Below are 22,679 nucleotides of genomic sequence, written 5' to 3' on the forward strand. Positions count from 1 at the left end.
CAGGATGACCAGGCTGCAATGGATGTTGCAATAACAAATAATACACAGATATCGTCAACATAAATGGATTTACGGCCATTCTTTTTTTAATGTTGTTATTATTATAGATCAGGGGTTAGCAACTTTTTCGGTGTGGAGTGCCACTTTCAAATATCCTTGTAAATCAGTGTGCCACACCAAGATTAATGACTCGCACAAGATTTTTTGTATATCCAACAGAGCTGTCATTTTACCCCAGTCCACATGGATATACATTCAAATCGTATAACTGACCAATTTATCTTCCACTATTCTTGTTCATCAATAAACTAAAAAATGGATGTGAGAAACATGAGGAAAGTAGACATCCATTACTTCAACCATTCTTCATCAACAATAAACTATAATAAAAAAAACAAGTGATATGGACAGCTACCATACATTTCATCAATAAAATCTTATTTCGGAAACTTGAAACACAAAGCTTTAATATATTCGCCATCAGTAAATGGTTTCCGTGCTTTGCCATGCAGTGAGCAAGGTGATAGCTTGCTTCAGTGGTGGTGTTTTTAGCAGTGACACATGTTTTCAGAGTCTTTGTTTGCCTTACCTGGACACAGCGCGTTTTAATGTCTCAGCCTTTCGAGACTCGTCCTTGAATTCATGTTTTGTCTCGTAATGACGTTTAACACTTGACATAAGAGGTACAATGCTCTCGAGGCATAATGTACAAACAGCACGGTCATTTTTTGCACAAAGCCTCGGTCATCTATCCTCGCTGGCTGAAAAGAATGAGATTTTTTCACTGGAGGAGCTGTCGTGATATGTTCATTTATCGCGCGCCGGTGTTTCTATTGGAGGGTTAAAACAGATCTCTCCTCCTCTGCAAGGCACCGTGCAGACACACGCTCACACACGGAGCAGAGGGGGAGGAGGCGCTTGACCGTAAAGCAGCGAAACAACACAGCGCGCAATTAAAATGCTGGCACGCGTGTCCTAGGTTGCCGACCCCTGTTATAGATGTTATAAATGTTTTTATTATCATCATTATTATTATTTTACTAAAAGTGGAATGATGGGGTGGCATGGCAGCTGAGTGGTTAGCGTTTCAGCGGCACTGTCCTGAGGCCATGGGATCAAATCCAGCTACCAGCCTTCCTGTGCGGAGTTTGCATGTTCTCCCCGTGCTTGCGTGGGTTTTCTTTCGGGCACTCCGGTTTCCTCTCACATTCCAAAAACATGCATTTCACGTTAATTGGCCAGCCCAAATTGTCCCTAGGTGTGAATGAGTGAGCGAGTTGCCTGTCTCTGTGTGCCCTGCGACTGGCTGGCAACCAGTTCAGGGTGTCCCCTGCCCATTGCCCAAAGATAGCTGGGATGGTCGCCAGCACTTCCGCGACCCTACTGAGGATAAGCGGTGCAGATAATGAACGGATGGATGGATGGCAAGAAAGATGGGCCGGGCCTTGAAATATTGTCAGACAATTAACCAGTCCTTGGAACAGAAAAAGTTGCCGACTGCTAGCATACACGATCGCAAAGAAAGGCAAGCCACACACCAGTGGTGAAAAAACTACCTAAACCAGCTCCCTTCAAGATGGCAAATCTGAAACCGGGACCAGCAGCCGAAGGTAAATCAGCCCAAATTCCTATTTCAAATGACACCATCAGTGACAGAATTGAGGACATGAATAGATACATATTTGGCTCAAATAATCGCAGATCTGATATCCCTTGAATTTAAAAATTTTAAAAAGATTGGCTGGCAACCAGTTCAGGGTGCCCCCTGCCCACTGCCCGGAGATGGCTGGGATGGGCTCCAGCCCCCCCGCGACCCTAATGCGGATAAGCGGTACGGCTGATGAGATGAGATGAGATGAGATATTATATTACACTATAGTTCAGTGACTGGGGGTTTAGTAGCCCCAACAGGGTTAAGAACCAGGAGGTGGAGGCTGCGTTCTAAAGGCTGTTTGAGTATGGCGCCATCTTTTGTACAAAAGTGGTAGTTTTTGGCCTATAAAGTCTCTTTTCCCATGATTCCCAGTTCGTAGTGTTGTCAAATCTCTCGACCAGCACTTAATCACAAAAGTCTCAAAGGACTGCACAGACCACCATTGCACAACCCTATGATCTGAAGCTTCCATGAGAGTAAGGAAAAACTCAATACAGTATATTTGTGTTTCAGTTGGCTGTTTGCTAAACATGTTTGGGAGGGTTACTTTAAAAATGTAATCTGATACAGTTACTTGATACCTGTTGAAATATGTAATCAGTAACGTTATCCGAATACTATAATATCGCAGTAATGTAACTTGATTACACTCAATCACATATTAATCTCTGGGAACGCATATCAAATTGGGCCCGATAATCATGACCCACATGTATTTGAACAGGAGAGAAGCACGTTTAAGGTATACCCAAATTCCAAAACATGCAAGATATGAGAAAATACTACATGCTTTTTGCATAATGTCTATATATTTCATCTGTATATTCCAATTATTTTCCAAGATAATGCAGTTTGAAGACAGCATTACGGCTCCATGCCCTTACAAACTATCGTATTTTCCCTTAAAAAATACAAAATAATCTTACACCATATTTTTTTTTTCAAACGTGTTTATTTATGTAGTTTAACATGTTATATAGTACAGTTGTTTCGTTATATCATATATATTGTTAATTAACATTTTGTTGTGAGATACTGAGTTGCTCGACATGAATGAGGCTTATTAGAAAAAAAGTTCAAAAATGAAGTCGCTTGGACGTTCACTGTAGAAGGAAAAAATACATGCAAATATAATTAAGTAGAATAATACATTTTTCTTATTCAAATTATTATTCATTTTCTGCATTAAATTATTGTTGGTAATATACTGAATAAAGGGATAACCGCAAACCTGTTTTTTTTTTTTCATTTTCTCTTTTTATACTTCATTTTCTTCCTAACTACTTCATACAACATAATAATTCGTAATATAATGCATCAAAGCAAGTGAGCCATTTGAGAGCCGGCTCTCTTTAATGAGTTGAGCTGAAAAAGCCGGTTCTCTAAAAAGAGACCGACTTCCTTTCACTACACAACTGCCACATGGATGCAATGGGAAATCCCCAGGCAGGAGACTCATGCGCACAGTAGCATCAAACCGCTCGCTTCGTTTGCAACGAAAAAAACGATACAGAGATAGAAGCTACCGCGGCGAACTCGTTTGACTTGATTGATTTGCCGTTTCGTGATAGTCGGTGTATACCGGTTGGTACCCATAATTGACAAATTTGCGTTTTTCCGTATAGATTTTCTTGTACGTCGTACACCTCTTAAAATGCATAATAAATGTACTTTGTATGGCAAAAACTTACAGGTTGACAGGTATGGTTGTCATCAGAGCAACACCCTCTCAGGCCAATTACCATATTGATTTACGTGTTAATTATTCAAATAGGTTATGAGTGTGTACAGGCAAGTTTTGGAAAATGCTACCCGGTAAATCAACAATAAAAACGGATGCGGTACCAAACATGGATGAAGCCTGGAATAAACCTTTTGACACGGCAGGCTAGCCAGCTAGTCATCTGCTAACAAAGATAACCTGGATCAAACAAAACCAGAAACCTGCGGCAGCCCAGATGAGCTAGCTGGATAATGTTCAGGGTTGGGTAGGGTTACTTTAACTGGATTACTTTCAATTACTTTTGGATTACTCCAATACCAAATATGCTAATAAAAGACAAAATAAACTAAATATGAATAAAATGATGACTCACAACACGTGGTAAGCTTTCTCTCCTGGCTTTGATCTCTTTGATCTCCGGCAAAACTAACATAAAATGCGACAGAAACAAAATGAAAATAAATCCAAACAGCTTGCCAACATCATTTTTGCCGTTCCATGTATTCCGTTACTCCCCGAGCCTGCACAAAATTTAGTAATTTTATTAATATTTAGTTTCTTTTGTCTTTTACTAGCATATTTGGTATTGGAGTAATCCAAAGGTAAATGAAAGTAATCCAGTTAAAGTAACCCTAACCAACCCTGATATAATGTTATACCAAAAGCGACACACGCGGCGAAAAACACAGAGGAAAAGGTCACAATTGCTTACATAAAAGGTGCAGAAGCCAAAAAAGAAACCCACACTGTAATGGCTGCAAGTAAACTTCACATAACTTTTGGAGATCGAAGCACGTGACTCGGACTAAACAGTCAAAAGTCCCCCAGGGACATGGTAAGCAAGGTTCCAGATTCTCCCAGCAGAAATGAGTAGTGTGCAATCGCTGTTCACTACAATATCCCTAAGTTTTGGATGTGTTATATGTTGCTTCAACGTTGTTTCAACATTGTTTAAAGTCTTGTCTTTTTCCAGTTACTTCACAGGTAAAGAGGGTACAGTGATACCTCTACTTACAAATTTAATTCGGACTGAGAGTGGCTTTGTAACCGAAAAACTTTGTAAGAAGAGACGCAATTTAAATATAAATGCGCTAAGCCGTCCCAAGCCCCACAAAAGTACAGAATGATACTTGTAATAAATTTAAATAAATGTTAAAATTAGATTATCGCACAATAAACAAAAAATGAGAGGCATTTATGTAAAAGACAGAATAAAGGAAAAAAAATATATATTCATTTTCCTTTTTGCCTCACGTTTCTTGAAAAATGGATCCAATGATGCCTGCTTTTGCTACCTTTTGACAAGCCTTTGGAAATGCAGGAGGCAGAGGTAGTGATAACTCGACTCGTCAACACTTTTTCCGGGTGATTCCTTTCCACGAATACCGAGACTTCTTAGAATTTTGCTATCATGCCTTTCATTTCGTCGTATTGAATGTGTCCTCCTCCATGCTATCTTGCCAGAACTGCTCCTCCTCCTCATCTCTAGACTCTAAACTGTGACGGTGACACGAAGAACATGCTGTGAGCATGCATGCACCCTGGGTTGCCAGGCAGCTTTTGAGCAATATCCAGTTTGTTTACCTTTGGGAATGTCGGCGTGTACTGTACAGTATTTTTGACTTTGCATCCTCAAACACCTTTGTTACTAGAGGCAATGTTTTCGCATTTGGGTACTTAAAACCTGAAACTTTGGTATGTCAAGACATTTGTAGGCAGAGGTACCACTGTATTTGCTAAATCAATCAACGTTGAGACTAAAGTTTCTTAAGTCCTCATATCTGCATGATTGTGGGGAGTAGCACTAGACATTCTGTCCCCAATTAAAATGAAATGGTCCTTTACAATCCCTACTAGACCCACAACCACAGCAGTTCCAGCAACAGATTGCATTAGACCCTTTAATTTATACCAATAGACAGAAGAAATGTTATCAATATCCATCAAACAGATTTAGATAGATAGATAGATAGATAGATAGATAGGTAGATAGGTAGGTAGGTAGGTAGGTAGGTAGGTAGGTAGGTAGGTAGGTAGGTAGGTAGGTAGGTAGGTAGGTAGGTAGGTAGGTAGGTAGGTAGGTAGTTAGGTAGATAGATAGATAGATAGATAGATAGATAGATAGATAGATAGATAGATAGATAGATAGATGGATAGATAGATAGATAGATAGATAGATAGATAGATAGATAGATAGATAGATAGATAGATAGATAGATAGATAGATAGATAGATAGATAGATAGATAGATAGATAGATAGATAGATAGATAGATAGATAGATACTCTATTCATCCCCGTAGGGAAATTCACACTTCCAGCAGTATCCTTGTGTTGAAAATAAAACAATAATAAAGGAGTATAAAACATAAATACCCAATGTAAGTGTTGATATAGAGTATTTAGATGGTGCTACATAACACCAGAAGCATCTCTCAGAGAGAAAAAACAACACAGCAGATGGGCTTCGAATCAGTCCAGCACTTGTAGGCCCATCGATGATTACCCATGTCATGGCTATATTTTCTCCGGCCATATTATCCCGTGTGTCACCCACATTAATTGAATACAAACTTTTGCTTTTGTTTTCTTATTATTTTGACTATCTTGGGCTGGTATAGCATGTATTATGTGGGATTGTTTTCTGAATCCTGCTCAGTTCTGTAGTACTCAAGAGAACAAGAGAAGCCCAATTGAGTCAATGTCCATAAGCAAACTAAGAAACCAGCATCTAACACCTCATAATAAGAGTTTTTTTCATTGCTAAAAAAGTCGCCTTACAACGAGTCCTAATTAGCATGACCCTTCCTAAGTACATTTTAAACGAGGCGTTTTCATTTTTCACCTCAATTTTATTATCCGTATTGCTATTACTGTTTTTCCAGTTAAAGCCTGCTTTGTGAGATTTGGTTTTTGTTTCTGACAATTCTACTGCTGTTTTCGAATATCTGTTTGTTACTTTGTTTCTGTGTTTTGTTATTAAATATCATGCCCTTTTTTGAGCATCCCTGCCTATGCTTTTCCCTCCCTGCATTTGAATCCACCGCAGATCATAACAGGAAATCTCTTTTTTGTAATTCTGTTTCCAAAAGTTTTCACGTTGTTTCACAGGTTGAGTTGTTTTGAAGTTGCATACTTATTTAACACCTTGCCTGTTTCCATCACATGTTTCATGTTGTTTAATCATTTACTGGAGAAGATTGCTAGCAAATTAACCTCACACTCTCTCACAGATTCATGCGTATGATTCCAAAATGTGAGGCTACGTGCGCGGCACCATTGACAAAGTCAAGTCATGTTTTTTTGTGACGCCCTTAATCACAAAGAGTCTCAAAGGGCTGCACAGACCACAGATTATTGCAAACCACAGACTATTATTTCACCATCCACTGATCTAAAATTTACATAGAAGTGTGTTTTAAACCTAGATTTAAACACTTCCCCTGCGGTTGCAGATCGAAGACACATAGGTCAGTAAAGCGTGTAGCTACTGTATATATTGCGCTTTCTCAGAGTTTACATGGGTGTAGTGTATGACCGGGATGTGTAAGTATATGTGTAACGGGTGTAATAATAACTTTTGTTTTATTGAAATTCCTGCTGAAATATGTTGTATAGTTTTTGTGTAAGTGTCCTGCAATGATGAGTCCAACAGTGCTACTTGCGGGCAAGGTTTGGTTTGGCTTTTGATCTTGTGACCGGAAGGCGGATGCCGTTGGCAGTCTACAGCGCGCTGCTAACGGTAAGGCACGATCTTTTGGTGCTCCACTAAAAGTTCATTTTAAACATTAAAACCACAGCTGACAAATATCTCAACATGCACAGTAATGTGATTGATGTTGTCAAGCTGTTTGGATTTATTTTCGTTTTGTTTCTGTCGCCATTTATGTTAGTTTTGCCGGACGTTGCATGTTGTGCTAACATGCTAATTCTCCAGCAGAGGAGCTAACCACGTGTTGTGTGTGACTCATTCATTTGCAGGTAAATTGTACTTGTTTTTATACTCGTTATTGTTATTATTTCTATTTTCTTATATATATAAAAAGGATGATGTTGTTAAAATTCAGTTTAAAGAAAAATATGTTGAATTTATTGTGAACGTTAAAAAACCCCTATACGATCTCTTGTTAAAAGTAGCTTGTTAAAATGGATGTAAAAATAATTGTCATGGTTGATTTTCTGAACTTGTATTGTATCTCAACTATAAAGAAAATGTTTTGGGCAGTCTACAGCGCGCTGCCAACCACGTGTTGTGTGTGACTCATTCATTTGCAGAAACTGTAATAAAAACTTCATCATCCAGTCCAGCGTGAATGTGGATCTTTGGTGGGACGGGTAAACCGCGGTTACATATGGATAGATATGTGTAAATAATATGGATAATATCACAAATATTCCTCCCTCGAAAAAATCTATTAAAGTCAAAGTTGATTTTGTTTTATCTAATAATGAAACACTGTCAATGAAGTATTTAAGAGATTTTTCACCTCTTTTTAGAGTAATTTCAGATTCACTTTGCTAAAATATTACATTTAAAGTAATGTTAAATATAGAATTTAATTTACTCTACAGTTTTGGCAATCAAATGCAAAATGGGTCCTCACTTATTTGGCTCCTAAATCCTCCCTTTACTCGGCACATGTACTTCATTCAAACTGTTGTTGTTCACAAATTACTGATGTATTATTTAAAAAGAAACGCCTTTAGATAGAAGACGCAAACTCCGCTGTGATTTGTTTCTAGCACATGCAAAATGTATAAGGAATCTTTGTACTATGTAAAAAAAATTGTACAATACAAATTACGTGTTTTTTTTTTTTTTAATGTAACGGCCCTTCAAAGAAAAGCTATTTGGCTTCCAAATAACACATAATCACACTCACAACCTAATTGGTGTTTCCTATTGAAGATGACCTAAATGATGAGTTATTAAGTGTAATTTGCACACAAAGTGGGTGACAGAGTGACGTAAATAATCTAAGGGCAGGATCTTTCTGTGACATGGAAATATGTTAGATTTGCCTGCCAAGTGACACTCAATGCAATTCTCATATTAACATGTTCAAATGTTCAAATTCTTACCCTTGACTGAAAGTCTTCAAACACATTTCAGTTTTGCAGGTACGAAATTGGCTGCTTTTGGGTGAATTTCGATAATACAGTAAAACTTGGTTAATCCGGATTCAAATTGACCGGGAAAATTATCCGGATTATTCGAGTATCCGGATAAACCGACGTCCGGTATTCTTAGACCCCCCTTACCTCAAAATGATGTTTAGTAGAAAATACATGATTAACTCATCTGGTTGGAATGAATTGAAGTGTTTATATTAACACAGATAAAATGAGAATTGTAGTGTGTAAGAACGGGAGTCTGAGGCGGAATAATAAATGTCGACACAAACGGGGGCTTAATTGACATAGCTCTTCAAAACGTGGCACAACAAAAATAGCACATTGCTATCTCAGTAACTGTAAGAAGGGACAGCACAACTTCTTAACCTGTCCCACTGGAATTTTCTACTCAACGACAGTGTTCCGTGGGTGAATTATGTAAACCCACTACAGAATATTAATCTGACATAGATACCACGTTTTCAGTATATCTGAGAATGTTTAAGGTTTCATGTGAAAATAAACCGCAATATGTTTCTTGTCAATGTGATTGTTCCAGTATTGTATGATCTTCAATTTTTCTTCTAATCTCCAGTTCTCTCGACTCTTCTTATTCACTGACGCCATGATGTGACACTCAGCGTATTCTCTTTCAGTGTTGTTTTTCACAAAAAGATCACAACTTGAGTCGAAGCACAATGAGATAGACCTCCCATGAAGACCAACGCATAGAGACATTGGTTTGTCTATGGACAAAAGGATTCCTAGAAAGTTGCATCATCCACCCAGACCTCAAAGACGGCATGTCGACTTGGAATCACGACTCCAGATATAGACATGGCAAAATGCTTAGAAATGGATCGAAATGTTTCGGATTTTGACCCGGAACAGCCGGAAATCCGGATTATAAAACCCGGAATATGCATAGATCTTTCATAAGAAACCCATAAGTAATCATCAGACTTTTTATCTGGATTTCATGAAGATCCGGATGAACCGAATCCGTAATAACTGAGTTCTCCTGTACAAATGCATTGGGATGTGAATGGAAAATGATTCTAGAGCAAACAACCGTTTTACATAACTATTGTACCATAGCTGTAATTAAAGAAGACAAACGTATTCATTATGTGTCAGGTGTGGCCCTGATGAGTGCATGCCATAAAGTTTTTCGAGATGCCATTTGGATGGCTCCCATTAAGTAGCGGCCTGATTAGCTGCAAACTGGGTGAGACATTTCCGGCTCATTCAGCTTTTTGAAAGTCTTTTTATTAATGCAATTGACTCGTTTTATATCTCCTGTCCATCCATTATCTGCACCGCTTATCCTCAGTAAGGTCGTGGGGGAGCTGGAGCCCAACCCATCTATCTTCGGCCAGTGGGCAGGGGACACCCTGAACCGGTTACCAGCCAGTCGCAGGGCACAAAAAGACAGACAACTCACTCGCTCATCTACACCTGGGGACAATTCGAACCGACCAATTAACCTATTAACCTGACATGCATGTTTTTGGAACATGGGAAGAAGCCGGAATGTCCACGCAGGTATGGAGAGAACATGCAAACTCCACTCAGGAAGGTTCGATCTCATGACCTCATACACACACACACATGCACACATATACATTTCCGGCTCATTCAGCTTTTTAAAACTCTTTTTTTAATGCAATTGACTCGTTTTATATATATATATATAAATATATATGGGCTGCTGAAGCCCATCCCATCCATCTCCGGGAAGTGGGCAAGGGACACCCTGAACTAGTTGCCAGCCAGTCGCAGGGCACACAGGGACAGACAATTCTCTCGCTCATTCATACCTAGGGACAATTTGGACCGGCCAATTAACCTGACATGCATGGATTTTTTGGAATGTGGGAGGATACTGGAGTGCCCGGAGGAAACCCACGTAAGCACGGGGAGAACCTGCAAACTCCACACAGAAAGGTGTGTAGCTGGATTTGAACCCATGACCTCAGAACTGTGCCGCACACGCGGTAACCACTGTGTCGCCGCGCTGCCCCAAAAGTAAATCAACTTTTTAAAATGTTGTCAACACATTTGTTATTTGGGTTGAATCTTTGGATATTTATTGTTTTGGATTACAGAATATTCTGTTGTTTTGTGCACTATTTTTCTATATGTCTAAAACTTAAAGAGGAGAAAATTAAAAATGGCTTTAAGAAATCAGATTAATTTATTAATCTGATTATGAAAATAATCGTTTGTTGTAGCCCTACTTGCAACCACAATGGACTTGACCAGAATTGAAGTGCACCTTGGTTGCAGGCTATGACTGTCTCTTCTCAAGGTTTCTTCATTTTCCTCATGCTGAGGTTTATGAGTTTTACCTTGCCCTCATGTAGGTTTTAGATCAGGAGATGATGAAATAATAGTCTGCAGTTTGCAACAATGCAGCCCTTTGAGACTCCTTGGGATACACAGAAAATGACTTGTACAATATAGATACAAGCTATTTTGTACCAAAATTTACCTGCATGTTACTTTGCTTACGTATTTATTTAGATATCTTAGAAAGGCTGCAGAGTCAAAGCCCTTTTTTGATCACAGCAAGGTTTCTTTGCTCCGAAATCAAAAAATTCTCTGTTACCTTGTATTGCTGGTGTTAGCTCTTTTTGATGCTGGGGGCAGGTAAGGAGAGTGAGCGCAAAACAACAATTGCTTCTCAACTCCATTGGCTTTCATGTGTTTTGTTTTTTCTTCCTGTCAGATAAACACAAGTGCTCATGTACCAAATACATAGTTTTTCAAGTGCATTATGATTTAAATCTATAATAAATTGATTTTTTAAATTGGTATTTTGTGAAAACTGGATATTTTTTTTTTTAGCTTTTTAGTCCCATCCTTTTTTGGCAACCAAAGTTTAGCACTTTTAATGTATATCTTAGATTTAATAGATTATTGTGTTTTTCAACAAATCAAACAGTGAAAATGGTAGTTCGTTTTTGAAATATTGTCACTGATTTACCATTCAGCAAGACACCATCGATTGATTTGAGTAGAAACAACTTTTCGGAAACCAAAATCACTGAAATCAAGATTTTAGAAACATCATATTTTAGTCCTTTGCTTTTGTGAATTGAAAAAAGTCATCTGGTTCTTAAAAAATTGTGTTTAATCCAACTCAGGAGAAAGTAGACGTTTTGTATTTCTTTAAATGTCATTTCACACCTTTGAAGAAGTCTTCTCGGTTTTTAATTTTCAACTTAATTGATGAAATGAAATGAAATGATCTGCATTTATATAGCGCTTTTCAAGTCAATGACTTCCCAAAGCGCTTCACAATGTGCTCCACATTTCCCAATAGCGGCCTTGCAGCCATTTAAGGCACTAACCTACTAATTGGGGGTAATAGGGGTTCAGTGTCTTACCCAAGGACACTTCGACATGTAACACGGACGAGCCGGGATTCGAACTGGGATCCCTTGATCCCAAGACGAGCGTTCTACCTCCTGAGCTTATTCTGTTTTTAATGTTGTACAATTGCAAAGAATATTGCATAGGATACAAGATTGTTATTTTGACTATTATTGGGCATTGTTATTTTTCTTGTTATGAGGAACTGTTTACTGTTTCATTGTCACTATCGGCCAATCATGTTGCTGTTCTTTGATTACCACACACTTTTGGGCGGATCTTCTTTTGAGATTTAATAAAAATAAAGGGCACAGAGGAGGGCCTTCAGAACAGATTGGAATTTTTTATCTGCAGTACGGACTCTCTCCTCATTCTCCTTGCAAGTTCAAAATTCATTCAAGTGTTTTCTCCTTATTTTGAGTGTCTATTAAACTTTATACTTATCAGAAAAAATACATGTTTTGGACAAAAACACTGTTCTCTGGCTGTTACCCGTCACTGTTGAACAAGTTGGCGTGTTGCCTTGATAAAGAAACTGGAATAATTTGGCTGGACGTTTGGTATTTATTCATTTAGGATCAATGTTAGACTTTGTCCCAAAATCTTCCTAAAGTCACCATTAATTAATTGAAAGTGCTCTTGATCTGTTACTTGTAAATTCCAATTTTTTAATCTGGATTACTTTGCTGTTTACAAAAAGCTTACTGTCAGAACCAGAACAAATACAGGACCCAATCGCGTGACATTCTCACACAAGCCTTTTATTTTACGGGAAATGGGCAGGGTTGGGTAGGGTTACTTTAACTTGATTACTTTCAATTACTTTTGTATCACTCCAATACCAAATATGCTAATAAAAGACAAGAGAAACTAAATATGAATAAAATTATGACTCACAACACGTGGTAAGATTTCTCTCCTGGATTTGATCTCTTTGATCCCCGGCAAAACTAACATGAAATGCGACAGAAACAAAATTAAAATTAATCCAAACAGCTTGCCAACATCATTTTTGCCGTTCCATGTATTCCGTTACTCCCCAAGCCTGCACAAAATTTAGTAGTTTTATTAAAATGTAGTTTCTTTTGTCTTTTATTAGCATATTTGGTATTGGAGTAATCCAAAAGTGATTAAAAGTAATCCAGTTAAAGTAACCCTACCCAACCCTGGAAATGGGGAGTCATGCACGTTGGGCAACCGGTCTGGCGAGGAAAGACAGGAAGCCATAGACCGACAAGATCGATAACAAATCAGGATGACGAAAATAAACAGGATTAACTAGACAGAAATGAAAACTGAACTAACTAACAAACCGGACAATACAGATTCACCATGGCAATCGAAACACACAAGGGCAGGGCCAATTGGGCGCCATGGCAACCATGACACTTACAAGTAGTTTTGTCCCTGGGGATCAAAATAAGTATTACTTATGTGATACTAGTGCCACTTTTTCATCTTTCTTCCTGGTATTTGTTTATAATATCCTTTTGAAAATTCACTGAAAAGATACAGTAATTCAAATTGTGTTGAAAAGAAGTCACTGTCAGGTACTTTCCAAACAGAAAACCTACTGGCTAACAATTTTTAGGATGTTGATTCATCTTTCAAAACTTGCAGAATTTTGTATTGATGGAACCTATAAAAAGATATGCGAGATTTTATTTTTTAAATATGATGCATGTGGAATAATGTTAGTGGTTATAAGGAAGTTTTTTTCAAATAACATAGGTAACTTCTACAAGGAGACCAAGAGCCTAGAAAAAAAACCCACCTTTCGGAAATTTACAGTTAATGAGATTCAATACATGAACATCCATCTGATGGTATTCTAGGCTACAACAGTGTTTGCATTGACAAAAAGGCTAATCTGAAATAAACCAGACACAAATGAGCCGAGGCCTGGAATGGGTAAATTATTTCACAGAGTACAAGTGTCAGAAAACCAGGGAACTCATTCACATAGCAGTGGTGGGAAAACTACGGCCCGAGGGCCACATGCAGCTCTTAAGGCTTAAGCCGCCACACAGAAATTAATGAGAACAATGACAATACATATGATGGTAAATAAAGTACTACTGATAAAAAATAAAAGTTGTCTTGGTGCCACTCTTGTCCCCAGTGTCCCTCAAATGTTCCTCATGTTTTGTCAAGCTTGTCATGATGACTGATTAATTTCACCTGTGCCCGCTCGTTTGGTGCCAGCCACTGCTGGGTTCTTGATTGGCTCCCTGTCCGACTTAAGCTCAGTTCTTTCATTCGCCTGTTGTCAGTCCATCAGCGAACCTCTGTTCCTACAAGGCAAGCATTTTGACTCTGACTCCTGTCAGTCCCCTTTTTTCACCCGTTTTCCACCCGTTTGTTCCTGATTTCCCCGGCTATGACCTGTTTTTTTGACCCCGACCACGTTTTGATCTCCCGTCCCGGCTTCGACTCGTTTTTCGATCCCGACCACGTTTTGCTCTCCTGTCTCCTATTGACCTGTTTTTTCCCGACGCTACAATCTCCCGCTCCTGAAGATCCACTTCCGCATTCGTAACACGTTCCGATTCTGTGAGCGGCTTGCTTCCCACGTCCAGTGAGCACCGGATCGCGGGCGCTGCCTTTCCTCTTCATCTCAATAAACTTGTGGTTAACGTTACGCATCTGGGTCCTAATTCCGTTCTGGTCGTGACAGAGCTATTCGAGACTTTGTATGAAAGGATACAAAAATTAAATTCAATCAATCTTTTATAGTTGACCTACCTTTTCCATTATGTCCAATAATGCAGTTGTTTTCAAAATATTTATAATGAATCCTGGAGTAATTGCAAAGCGAAAATGGTACTTTCAAGCAATTTAATTAACAATTTAATTAACACACTTCCTTTTCTCTGCCCTTATGTCTATTAACCTCCATTGTAACTATGACAATAACAGTGACCAAAAAAACGGTCATCGCAGGGAAATTAGTTTATTTTTATTGAACACGTCCAAGGCAGATTTGCTCCAGATTTGTCAAATAACGAAAACATTGAAAGTGCATCTGTAAATCTGAACCGCCTTGATTACTAAGACCAGGTACAAAATAAAAAATAAGCCCCAGTGTGTAACATTTGACCACTAGACGGCACTGTGTTCTCCGGTGCGAGTGAAGAGCAACAGAGAAGAGCGTGGCGGCTGGATGCCGGACCAACATGGCGGCAACCTAAGTGTGGATTCCACTGTGTAAAAGACCTATAATGTCATGGTTGCCATGACGCCCAATCGTCCGCGCCCGTGTGTGTCACGGTTGCCGTGGTGCCCAATTGGCTCCGCCCATCTGTGTCACGGTTGCCATGGTGCCCAATTGGCCCCGCCCATGTGGTGCCAGCTGCGGCTCGTTGAGAGATTGACTTTCTGTTTATATGAAGCTCAGCGCTCTCTTGCTTCGGGGTCAGCCCGTCAAATGAACTTCTGCCCCACAAGACGTGGGTTCTGACTTGGTCCTGTTTACCTGTGGTATCTCCAGTCCGGTATTGTTTTTGTTTATTGTTGTCCTGTTTAATTTCTGGTTCCAGTTTAGTTTCCGTCTGTTTTTGTCCTGTTTATTATTTTCTCCAGTTTTCAATCTCGTCTCGTTTCTCCTGTTCATTTTCGATATCCTGATCCGTTATGCATCCTGTCTGTCACTTCATGTCCGGTATCAAACCGATTTGTCCGATATCAACTCGGGCAATTGGAATCGGTCTCGTTGGTGTCTGGCTTCCGGTCTTTCCACGCCAGACCGGCTACCTAACGCTCATGACTCCCCATTTCCTGTAAAATAAAGGCTTGTGTGAGAACGTCACGCGATTGGGTCCTGTATCGGTTCTGGTTCTGACATATAAATTGTTTTTAGTAAAAATTAACATTGGTGCAATAATATTAAACTCTATGGTTGTTTTTTTTAACTGAATCACAAAAAGTACCACTAAGAGGAACTAAATATTACACTCTGTCCTTTTGAGGTTATATAGAGCCAAGCAGTATTATGAAAAGTACGGAAATTACAGAAGTAGGTTATCAATTATTAAAAACAAGTAATGGCTGAGATAATATTTCCCTGGAAAAAAACTGAACCCTCAGAAATAAGGAGAGCAGAATTAAGTCCAAATTGGGGCAAAACAGGGTGAACACAATTTGCAGATAATTGAATGAATGGACTTAACATTATGCACAAACAAAGAAATGGAACAGTCGGTACAAAAATGTCTCACGCCAACATCTCACCTTAGTCGCCACAAAGAACATCGAAGGAAATCAAGCTGCTCTATGTCCGTTTTTATAACTTATTGAAATAGATGCGGTAATGAAAGTAGAATTTACATGTGGGATTAAAAAAACAAAAAGTGTATAATGCACATTGCAACCCTGAACAGACCCTGCCACTATATTATAGGTTCATACTGTACAAGTTTTGCAAACGTTTACTGCACATTTGGAAATGGGCTCGATGTTAGATTAGTTTGTATTATATTCTTACGTATGATTTAATTAATTCTGTTTAACGTGCATTTGTGGAAACAATACATTGGAACCAATCCTGGCATATGTAGAAATAAATGTCAAAATAAACCAATTCCTTACAAATGTATGCTATATAATCAGGTTTGGGTAGGGTTACTTTAACTGGATTGCTTTCAATTACTTTTGGATTACTAAAATACCAAATATGCTAATAAAAGACAAAAGAAACTAACTATGAATATAATGATGACTCACAACACGTGGTAAGCTTTCTCTCCTGGCTTTGATCTCTTTGATCTCCGGCAAAACTAACATAAAATGCGACAGAAACAAAATGAAAATAAATCCAAACAGCTTGCCAACATCATTTTTGCCGTTGCATGTGTTCCGTTACTCCCCAAGCCTGCACAAAATGGAGTGATTTTATTCATATTTAGTTTCTTTTGTCTTTTATTAGCATATTTGGTATTGTAGTAATCCAAAAGTAATTGAAAGTAATCCAGTTAAAGTAACCCTACCCAACCCTGCATATAATTAAATAAACACATGAGAGAATCAAGTATCCAAATATCCAAGTGCAATTCATTCATCTATTTATGCATTTTGGCATTTATTTTGACATTTATTTATTTTGACATTTATTTTGGCATTTATTCTGTTGCAAATTTTGTGGTGTATTTTCTTATCTATTTATTCAAGTATTGGTTTTGTGATGTATTTTTGTGCATATTGTGGCGCCTTTTTTATTTTTTATATTTATAAATACTAGTTTATACTTTTTAGCTGTTGTCTTACTGCTGTAACAAAATACATTTCCCCATCGAGAGACGGATAAAGGGCAGCACGGAGGTGCAGTGGTTAGCGCTTGTGCGGCACAGTTCATGTCATGGGAACCTGTCGTGGGTTCAAATCCATCTCCAGACTTCCTGTGCGGAGTTTGTATGTTCTACCCGTGCTTGCGTGGGTTTCCTCCGGGCACTCCGGTTTCCTCCCATATTCCAAAAACATGCATTTCAGGGTCTGTGAATGAGCGAATGAGTTGTCTGTCCCTGTGTGGCCTGCGATTGGCTGGCAACCAGTTCAGGGTGTCCCCTGCCCACTGCCTGGAGATGGCTGGGATGGGCTCCAGCCCCCCGCGACCCTAATGAGGATAAGCGGTACGGCTAATGAGATGAGATGAGACGAGATGGGACGAATAAAGGGTCATCTTATGTTATCTATCTTATTTCCATTTATTTTGTCATGTATTTTGTTATGTATTTTGTCGAAGATATGTCGTGAATTTCGTCTCTTATTTTGGTATTGTTACATATGTTTTCATCCATTCTGTCATGTATTTTGGAGTAATGGGTAAGTGTGAAGCACATTGTAAAGCACTTTGGGAGGTCTTCATTGACTTGAAAAACGCTATATAAATGCAGACCATTTAACATCTAGCATTTATTTTGTTGTCTATTTGCTTGTTTATTTTCTAATATATTGTGTCATATATTTCTGTGCTTATTTTTTTTTTTTTTTAATGTATTTTGTTATGTATCATGTATCATGCCATGTATTTTGTCATACTTTTTGTCATGTATTTTGTAATTCATGTATTTCAGTATAATGTCATTTAATTTGGTGGGTATTTTGTCATCTATTTTCTCATCTATTTTCTTATTTATTGTGTAATTTATTTCTGTATTTATTTTGTCATATATTTGTTCATGTATTTTGTCATATATTTTGTCATGTATTTTGTAATTCATGTATTTCAGTATAATGTCATTTAATTTGGTGGGTATTTTGTCATCTATTTTCTCATTTATTTTCTTATTTATTGTATCATTTATTTCTGTACTTATTTTGTCAAATATTCTTCCATGTATTTTGTTATGTATCATGTCATGTCCCCCTCGGATGGGTCTGGCCTTGATGCGGCGAGGGGGCTTGCGTGTTCCAGTGACCCTGGAGAGCGATACCGTCGGGAGCTTGCTCCTGGTAGGGTCACCCATGGCGGGCCGGTCTCCGGGGTAGGTTCCAGACAAACAAAGACCCCAGCGTGTCGGTACGCTGTGAGGTGGCAGCCCCACCAACCGACTATCCTGTGGAGGGCTAACAACTCACCCAGGAGAAACACACTTTGTTACGAAACTGACCAGAGAAAGAAGCCGGACTGACCAACACGGTAACGGACCCCAGCCTGCCCCCGACCAACGAGTACGGATCGATCTTCGTCATAAGACCCGTGTCGCCACCTGGAATGTCCAGACACTCCTTCGCCCCGGAGCTGCCACCCTGCTGTCCCGAGAGCTCTGTCGCTATAACATCACCATGGCAGGGCTCTGTGAAGTACGATAGCAAGGCAATGGTGAAACAACAGCTGGCAACCATTGCTACATCTGGAGTGGCCCCGAGAGTCGGACCGGCCTTTACGGTGTGGCTCTTGCCATTCCAAAAGCCCTCCGGAGGTCCCTCATCAGCTGGACACCAATAAGCGACAGACTACTGTCTGCTCGATTCCTCCACCATCACGGCAAGATGACAGTGATCGTCGCCTACGCCCCCACCGATGTCGCTGATGAGGATGCGAAGGACACGTTCTTTGACCAACTCCACCAGGCTGTCAACCAAGCCCCACCACACGACGTCACCATCATCCTCACTGATGCCAACGCCACTCTATCCAGCAATGATCGGTCCCCCGGCTCACCTGTCGGCACCACCTTCGTTGACAGCACAACAAACGACAATGGCAACCGCCTCCTCCTCCTCTGCCACCAAAACAACCTTTGTGTTGCTGACACCTGGTTTCCCCGGAAATGCATCCATCACTGGACGTGGTACAGCCCAGATGGCAGAACCAGGAAGGCATTGGACCACATCCTGATATCACGACGCTGGAAGTCGTTTGTAACCAACTGCCGGGTGTTCAGAGGAGCACAGCTTGGCAACACAGACCATCGTCTGCTGGTGGCCCAGCTCAAGCTAAAGCTCCGAGCCAACCAGCACAAGACTCTGCCTCGCCTCGACTCCTCCCGACTCAGCGACCCCAACATTGCCAGAGACTTCAGTTGCTCCATCCGCCGCTCTCTTGATACCCTGGCTCCTGACAAGCTGACAGACTGGGCGGCCTTCAAGGAAAGTGTCCTCCAGTCTGCTCACAATGTCCTCGGACGCCCGCGATCCTCCCCGAGAAAGCCCTGGATATCAGAGAGGACACTAAACATCATAGACCAGCGGCGTGAGGCCCGACTCCGAGGCGACCTCACAGAGTATCGGAGACTGAATCGCCTGCGCAATGTGGCCATTGCTGAAGATAGGGAGAGGTTTTGGCAGGCAGAAGCCCAACAGCTTGAGTCCGCGGCCAACAACAACAACATGAGCCGCGTATTCAGTCTACTACGCCAAGCCCGTAGCGGCCCACACATAAAGACAGCCCTGGTAAAGGACTCAGACGGCAACCTCATCATGACAGAAGCCAACTGCCTCGAGCGCTGGAAGGAGCACTTTAGCCTCCTCTTGCAGCACAGCACCATCCCGGCTGATTCCACCCTCCTAGGGGCTGCGAGCACAGCACCTCCTAACGACACCTGCTGCACAGACCCTGTAACACCCGAGGAAGTGAGAGCTGCTCTGAAGAAGCTGAACACCAAGAAAGCCCCCGGCATCTGTGCCATTACCGGCGAGATGCTCAAGGCCGGCGGTGATGGCATGGTGGAGTGGCTAACCCGCCTATTCAACCAGGTGTGGGAATCGGAGCAGCTGCCCACCGACTGGACCAGAGGAGTCATCTTGCCCTTCTGGAAATGCAAGGGCGACAGGCTTGTCTGTGGAAACCACAGAGGCATAACCTTACTCTCCATCCCGGGCAAGGTCTTTACCAGGATCTTGCTCAGCCGTGCCCTTCCAGCAATCAGAAGCTGCCGCCGTCCCCAGCAGGCCTGCTTTATGCCCAACCGCTCCACAACGGACCACATCTCTGCCGTCCGTTTGCTGATAGAAAAGACCCGTGAATTCCGTAAAGATCGCCATCTATATATCGGATTCATTGATCTGAAGGCCGCCTTTGACACTGCCTGCCACTCTTCACTGTGGAACATCCTCCAAGCTCTCAGAGCACCACCCAAGATCATAGCCCTGTTCAAGCTGCTCTACAGCAACGCAGAGAGCTGTGTCCGTATCAACGGCATTGACTCCGACTGGTTTGCTATCTCCAGCGGCGTTCGCCAAGGCTGCGTGGCTGCTCCCGACCTTTTTAATTGCATCATCGACCATCTGATGTTCAGGGTTAGTGAGCGCATCCCCGGAGTGTCTTTCGGCAACTACCACCTGACTGACCTGGAGTATGCTGACGACACCATCATTCTCAGCACTTCCTACAGCCAGCTGAGAGACGCTCTGGGCATTTACAGCGAAGAGGCAGCGCGGCTTGGCCTGCAAGTGAGTTGGACGAAAACCAAGTTCATGTATGTCGGTGATGGACCAGATCCACCTCCCATCCAAATTGGTAGCGACATTGTAGAGCCTGTCAAGAGCTTTGTATATCTGGGGTCCATGGTGACAGACAATGGGGACCTAAAACCAGAGATTCTCCGCAGAAGAGCCCTGGCAGCATCTGCTCTGCAGTCTCTCTGGAAACCACTCTGGCGGCACCAGACCATCGCACGCAAGACGAAGCTCCGCATTTACAACCTCGCCGTACTCCCTATCCTGCTTTATGGCTCAGAAACATGGCCCCTGAACGACACCCTGGCCACAAGAATCGATGGTTTTGATAGCAGGGCTCTCAGAACCATCGAGAACATCAGGTGGCCCCAGCGAGTCTCCAATAAAGAGCTCAGAGCCCGCACGTGCCAGCCCCAAGCATCTTCCTTGGTCGCACAACGCCGCACCCGCTGGTTTGGCCATGTCCTTCGTCTACCACCAGACCATCCGACACGAGCCATTCTCCAGTTTGACCCAAAGGCCGCAGGCTGGAGACGACCACGAGGGAAACCCCGCACTCGATGGCTCGACGTCGTTGCGGGCGACCTCCAACAACACGGAGTTGCCGTAGAGGATGCAGAACAGCTGGCACAAGACCGCCAGCATTGGAAAAACCTGGTTCATCTGGTCGGCTCAACGCACAGGGACGGGACCCCCCGACCTTCGCTGGAGCAATAAGTAAGTAAGTAAGTCATGTCATGTATTTTGTCATGTATTTTCCTCATCTGTTTTGTAATTCATGTATTTCAGTATTTATTAGGTCATTTAATTTGGTGTGCATTTTGTCAGCTATTTTCTCGTTTATTTTCTTACATATTGTGTCATTTATTTCTGTACTTATTTTGTTATAAATTTTTTTATTTTGTTTGTATTTTGTTTTGTATCATGTATCATGTCATGTATTTTGTCATATTTTTTGTCATGTATTTTGTATTTTATGTCATGTATTTCACCTATTGGTTGATCGACGACTGGTCAACTGCTTTATTCACTGATCAACCAATAGGTGAAAACCTAATCTAGTTTGACCCACCCATTCATTTGAAAAAACGGAATACATCACAAAATACATGAAAAAATAAATACTGAAATTGGAAAAATAAATAGCACAATGCTTAGATGAATGATTTAAGTGCAATTCTCTTATATTTAAGTATAGGTGATTTATTCATGTGTTCATGTATGGCATACATAAGTAGTTATGTATTTATTCATACATTTATTTCTACATATGACAGGATCGGTCATCGAACATAATGAAATTGTGTGTTTAAGTGCTGTTAAAAATGTCGGAAAAAAATGTTAAAACGTCATATTGTCAGATATAACGAAATTGTCTCATCTCATCTCATCTCATTAGCTGCACCGCTTATCCTCAGTAGGGTCGCGGGGGTGCTGGAGCCCATACCAGCAATCATCAGACAGTGGGCAGGGGACACCCTGAACTGGTTGCCAGCCAATCGCAGGGCAATAACGAAATTGTGAATATGCTTAATTGCTGTTAAAATTGTCAAGAAAAAATGTTCAAACCTCACATTGTTTATTTGCTGATACTAGTGTCAATAAAATTGTTCAAAACAAAAAAAATACGAAGAAAAAATTGCAAAGAGAACAAATGCTTTTCAGGACAATATTCTGTGGCATGTTTTTGTCAAGGTGTACTGTGATAATCTGGTTGTTGCTTGTAAATAACACGTTCCCACGTCTTTTAAATTCAGGGAGTGAGCCAACAAGAAAGCAAAAAGCCACTTTCCAATGCTTATCAGTGAAGTATATGTTGAAAGAATGAAAGAGGATGAATGGAAAACATTTCCCTCATTTCCAAATTTAATCCAATGTCTCTGTTGGGGGGGGTGTTAAAGAAAAATCGGATCCG

At 40.7% G+C, this 22,679-nt stretch overlaps 1 long non-coding RNA gene across 1 annotated transcript; it reads left to right on the forward strand.

Annotated features, from left to right (window-relative positions):
• The first annotated feature begins 7,083 nt into the window (after window positions 1-7,083).
• On the forward strand, window positions 7,084-9,495 carry LOC148362281 (uncharacterized). The gene is made up of 3 exons (XR_015850822.1): window positions 7,084-7,118; window positions 7,270-7,357; window positions 9,148-9,495. It is a non-coding gene; the product is annotated as an uncharacterized LOC148362281 (long non-coding RNA).
• Window positions 9,496-22,679: the final 13,184 nt, after the last annotated feature.

This window comes from Urocampus carinirostris, chromosome 7 (assembly GCF_059441175.1).
Source record: "Urocampus carinirostris isolate Australia breed hairy pipefish chromosome 7, RoL_Ucar_1.0, whole genome shotgun sequence".
NCBI classification, from domain to species: domain Eukaryota; kingdom Metazoa; phylum Chordata; class Actinopteri; order Syngnathiformes; family Syngnathidae; genus Urocampus; species Urocampus carinirostris.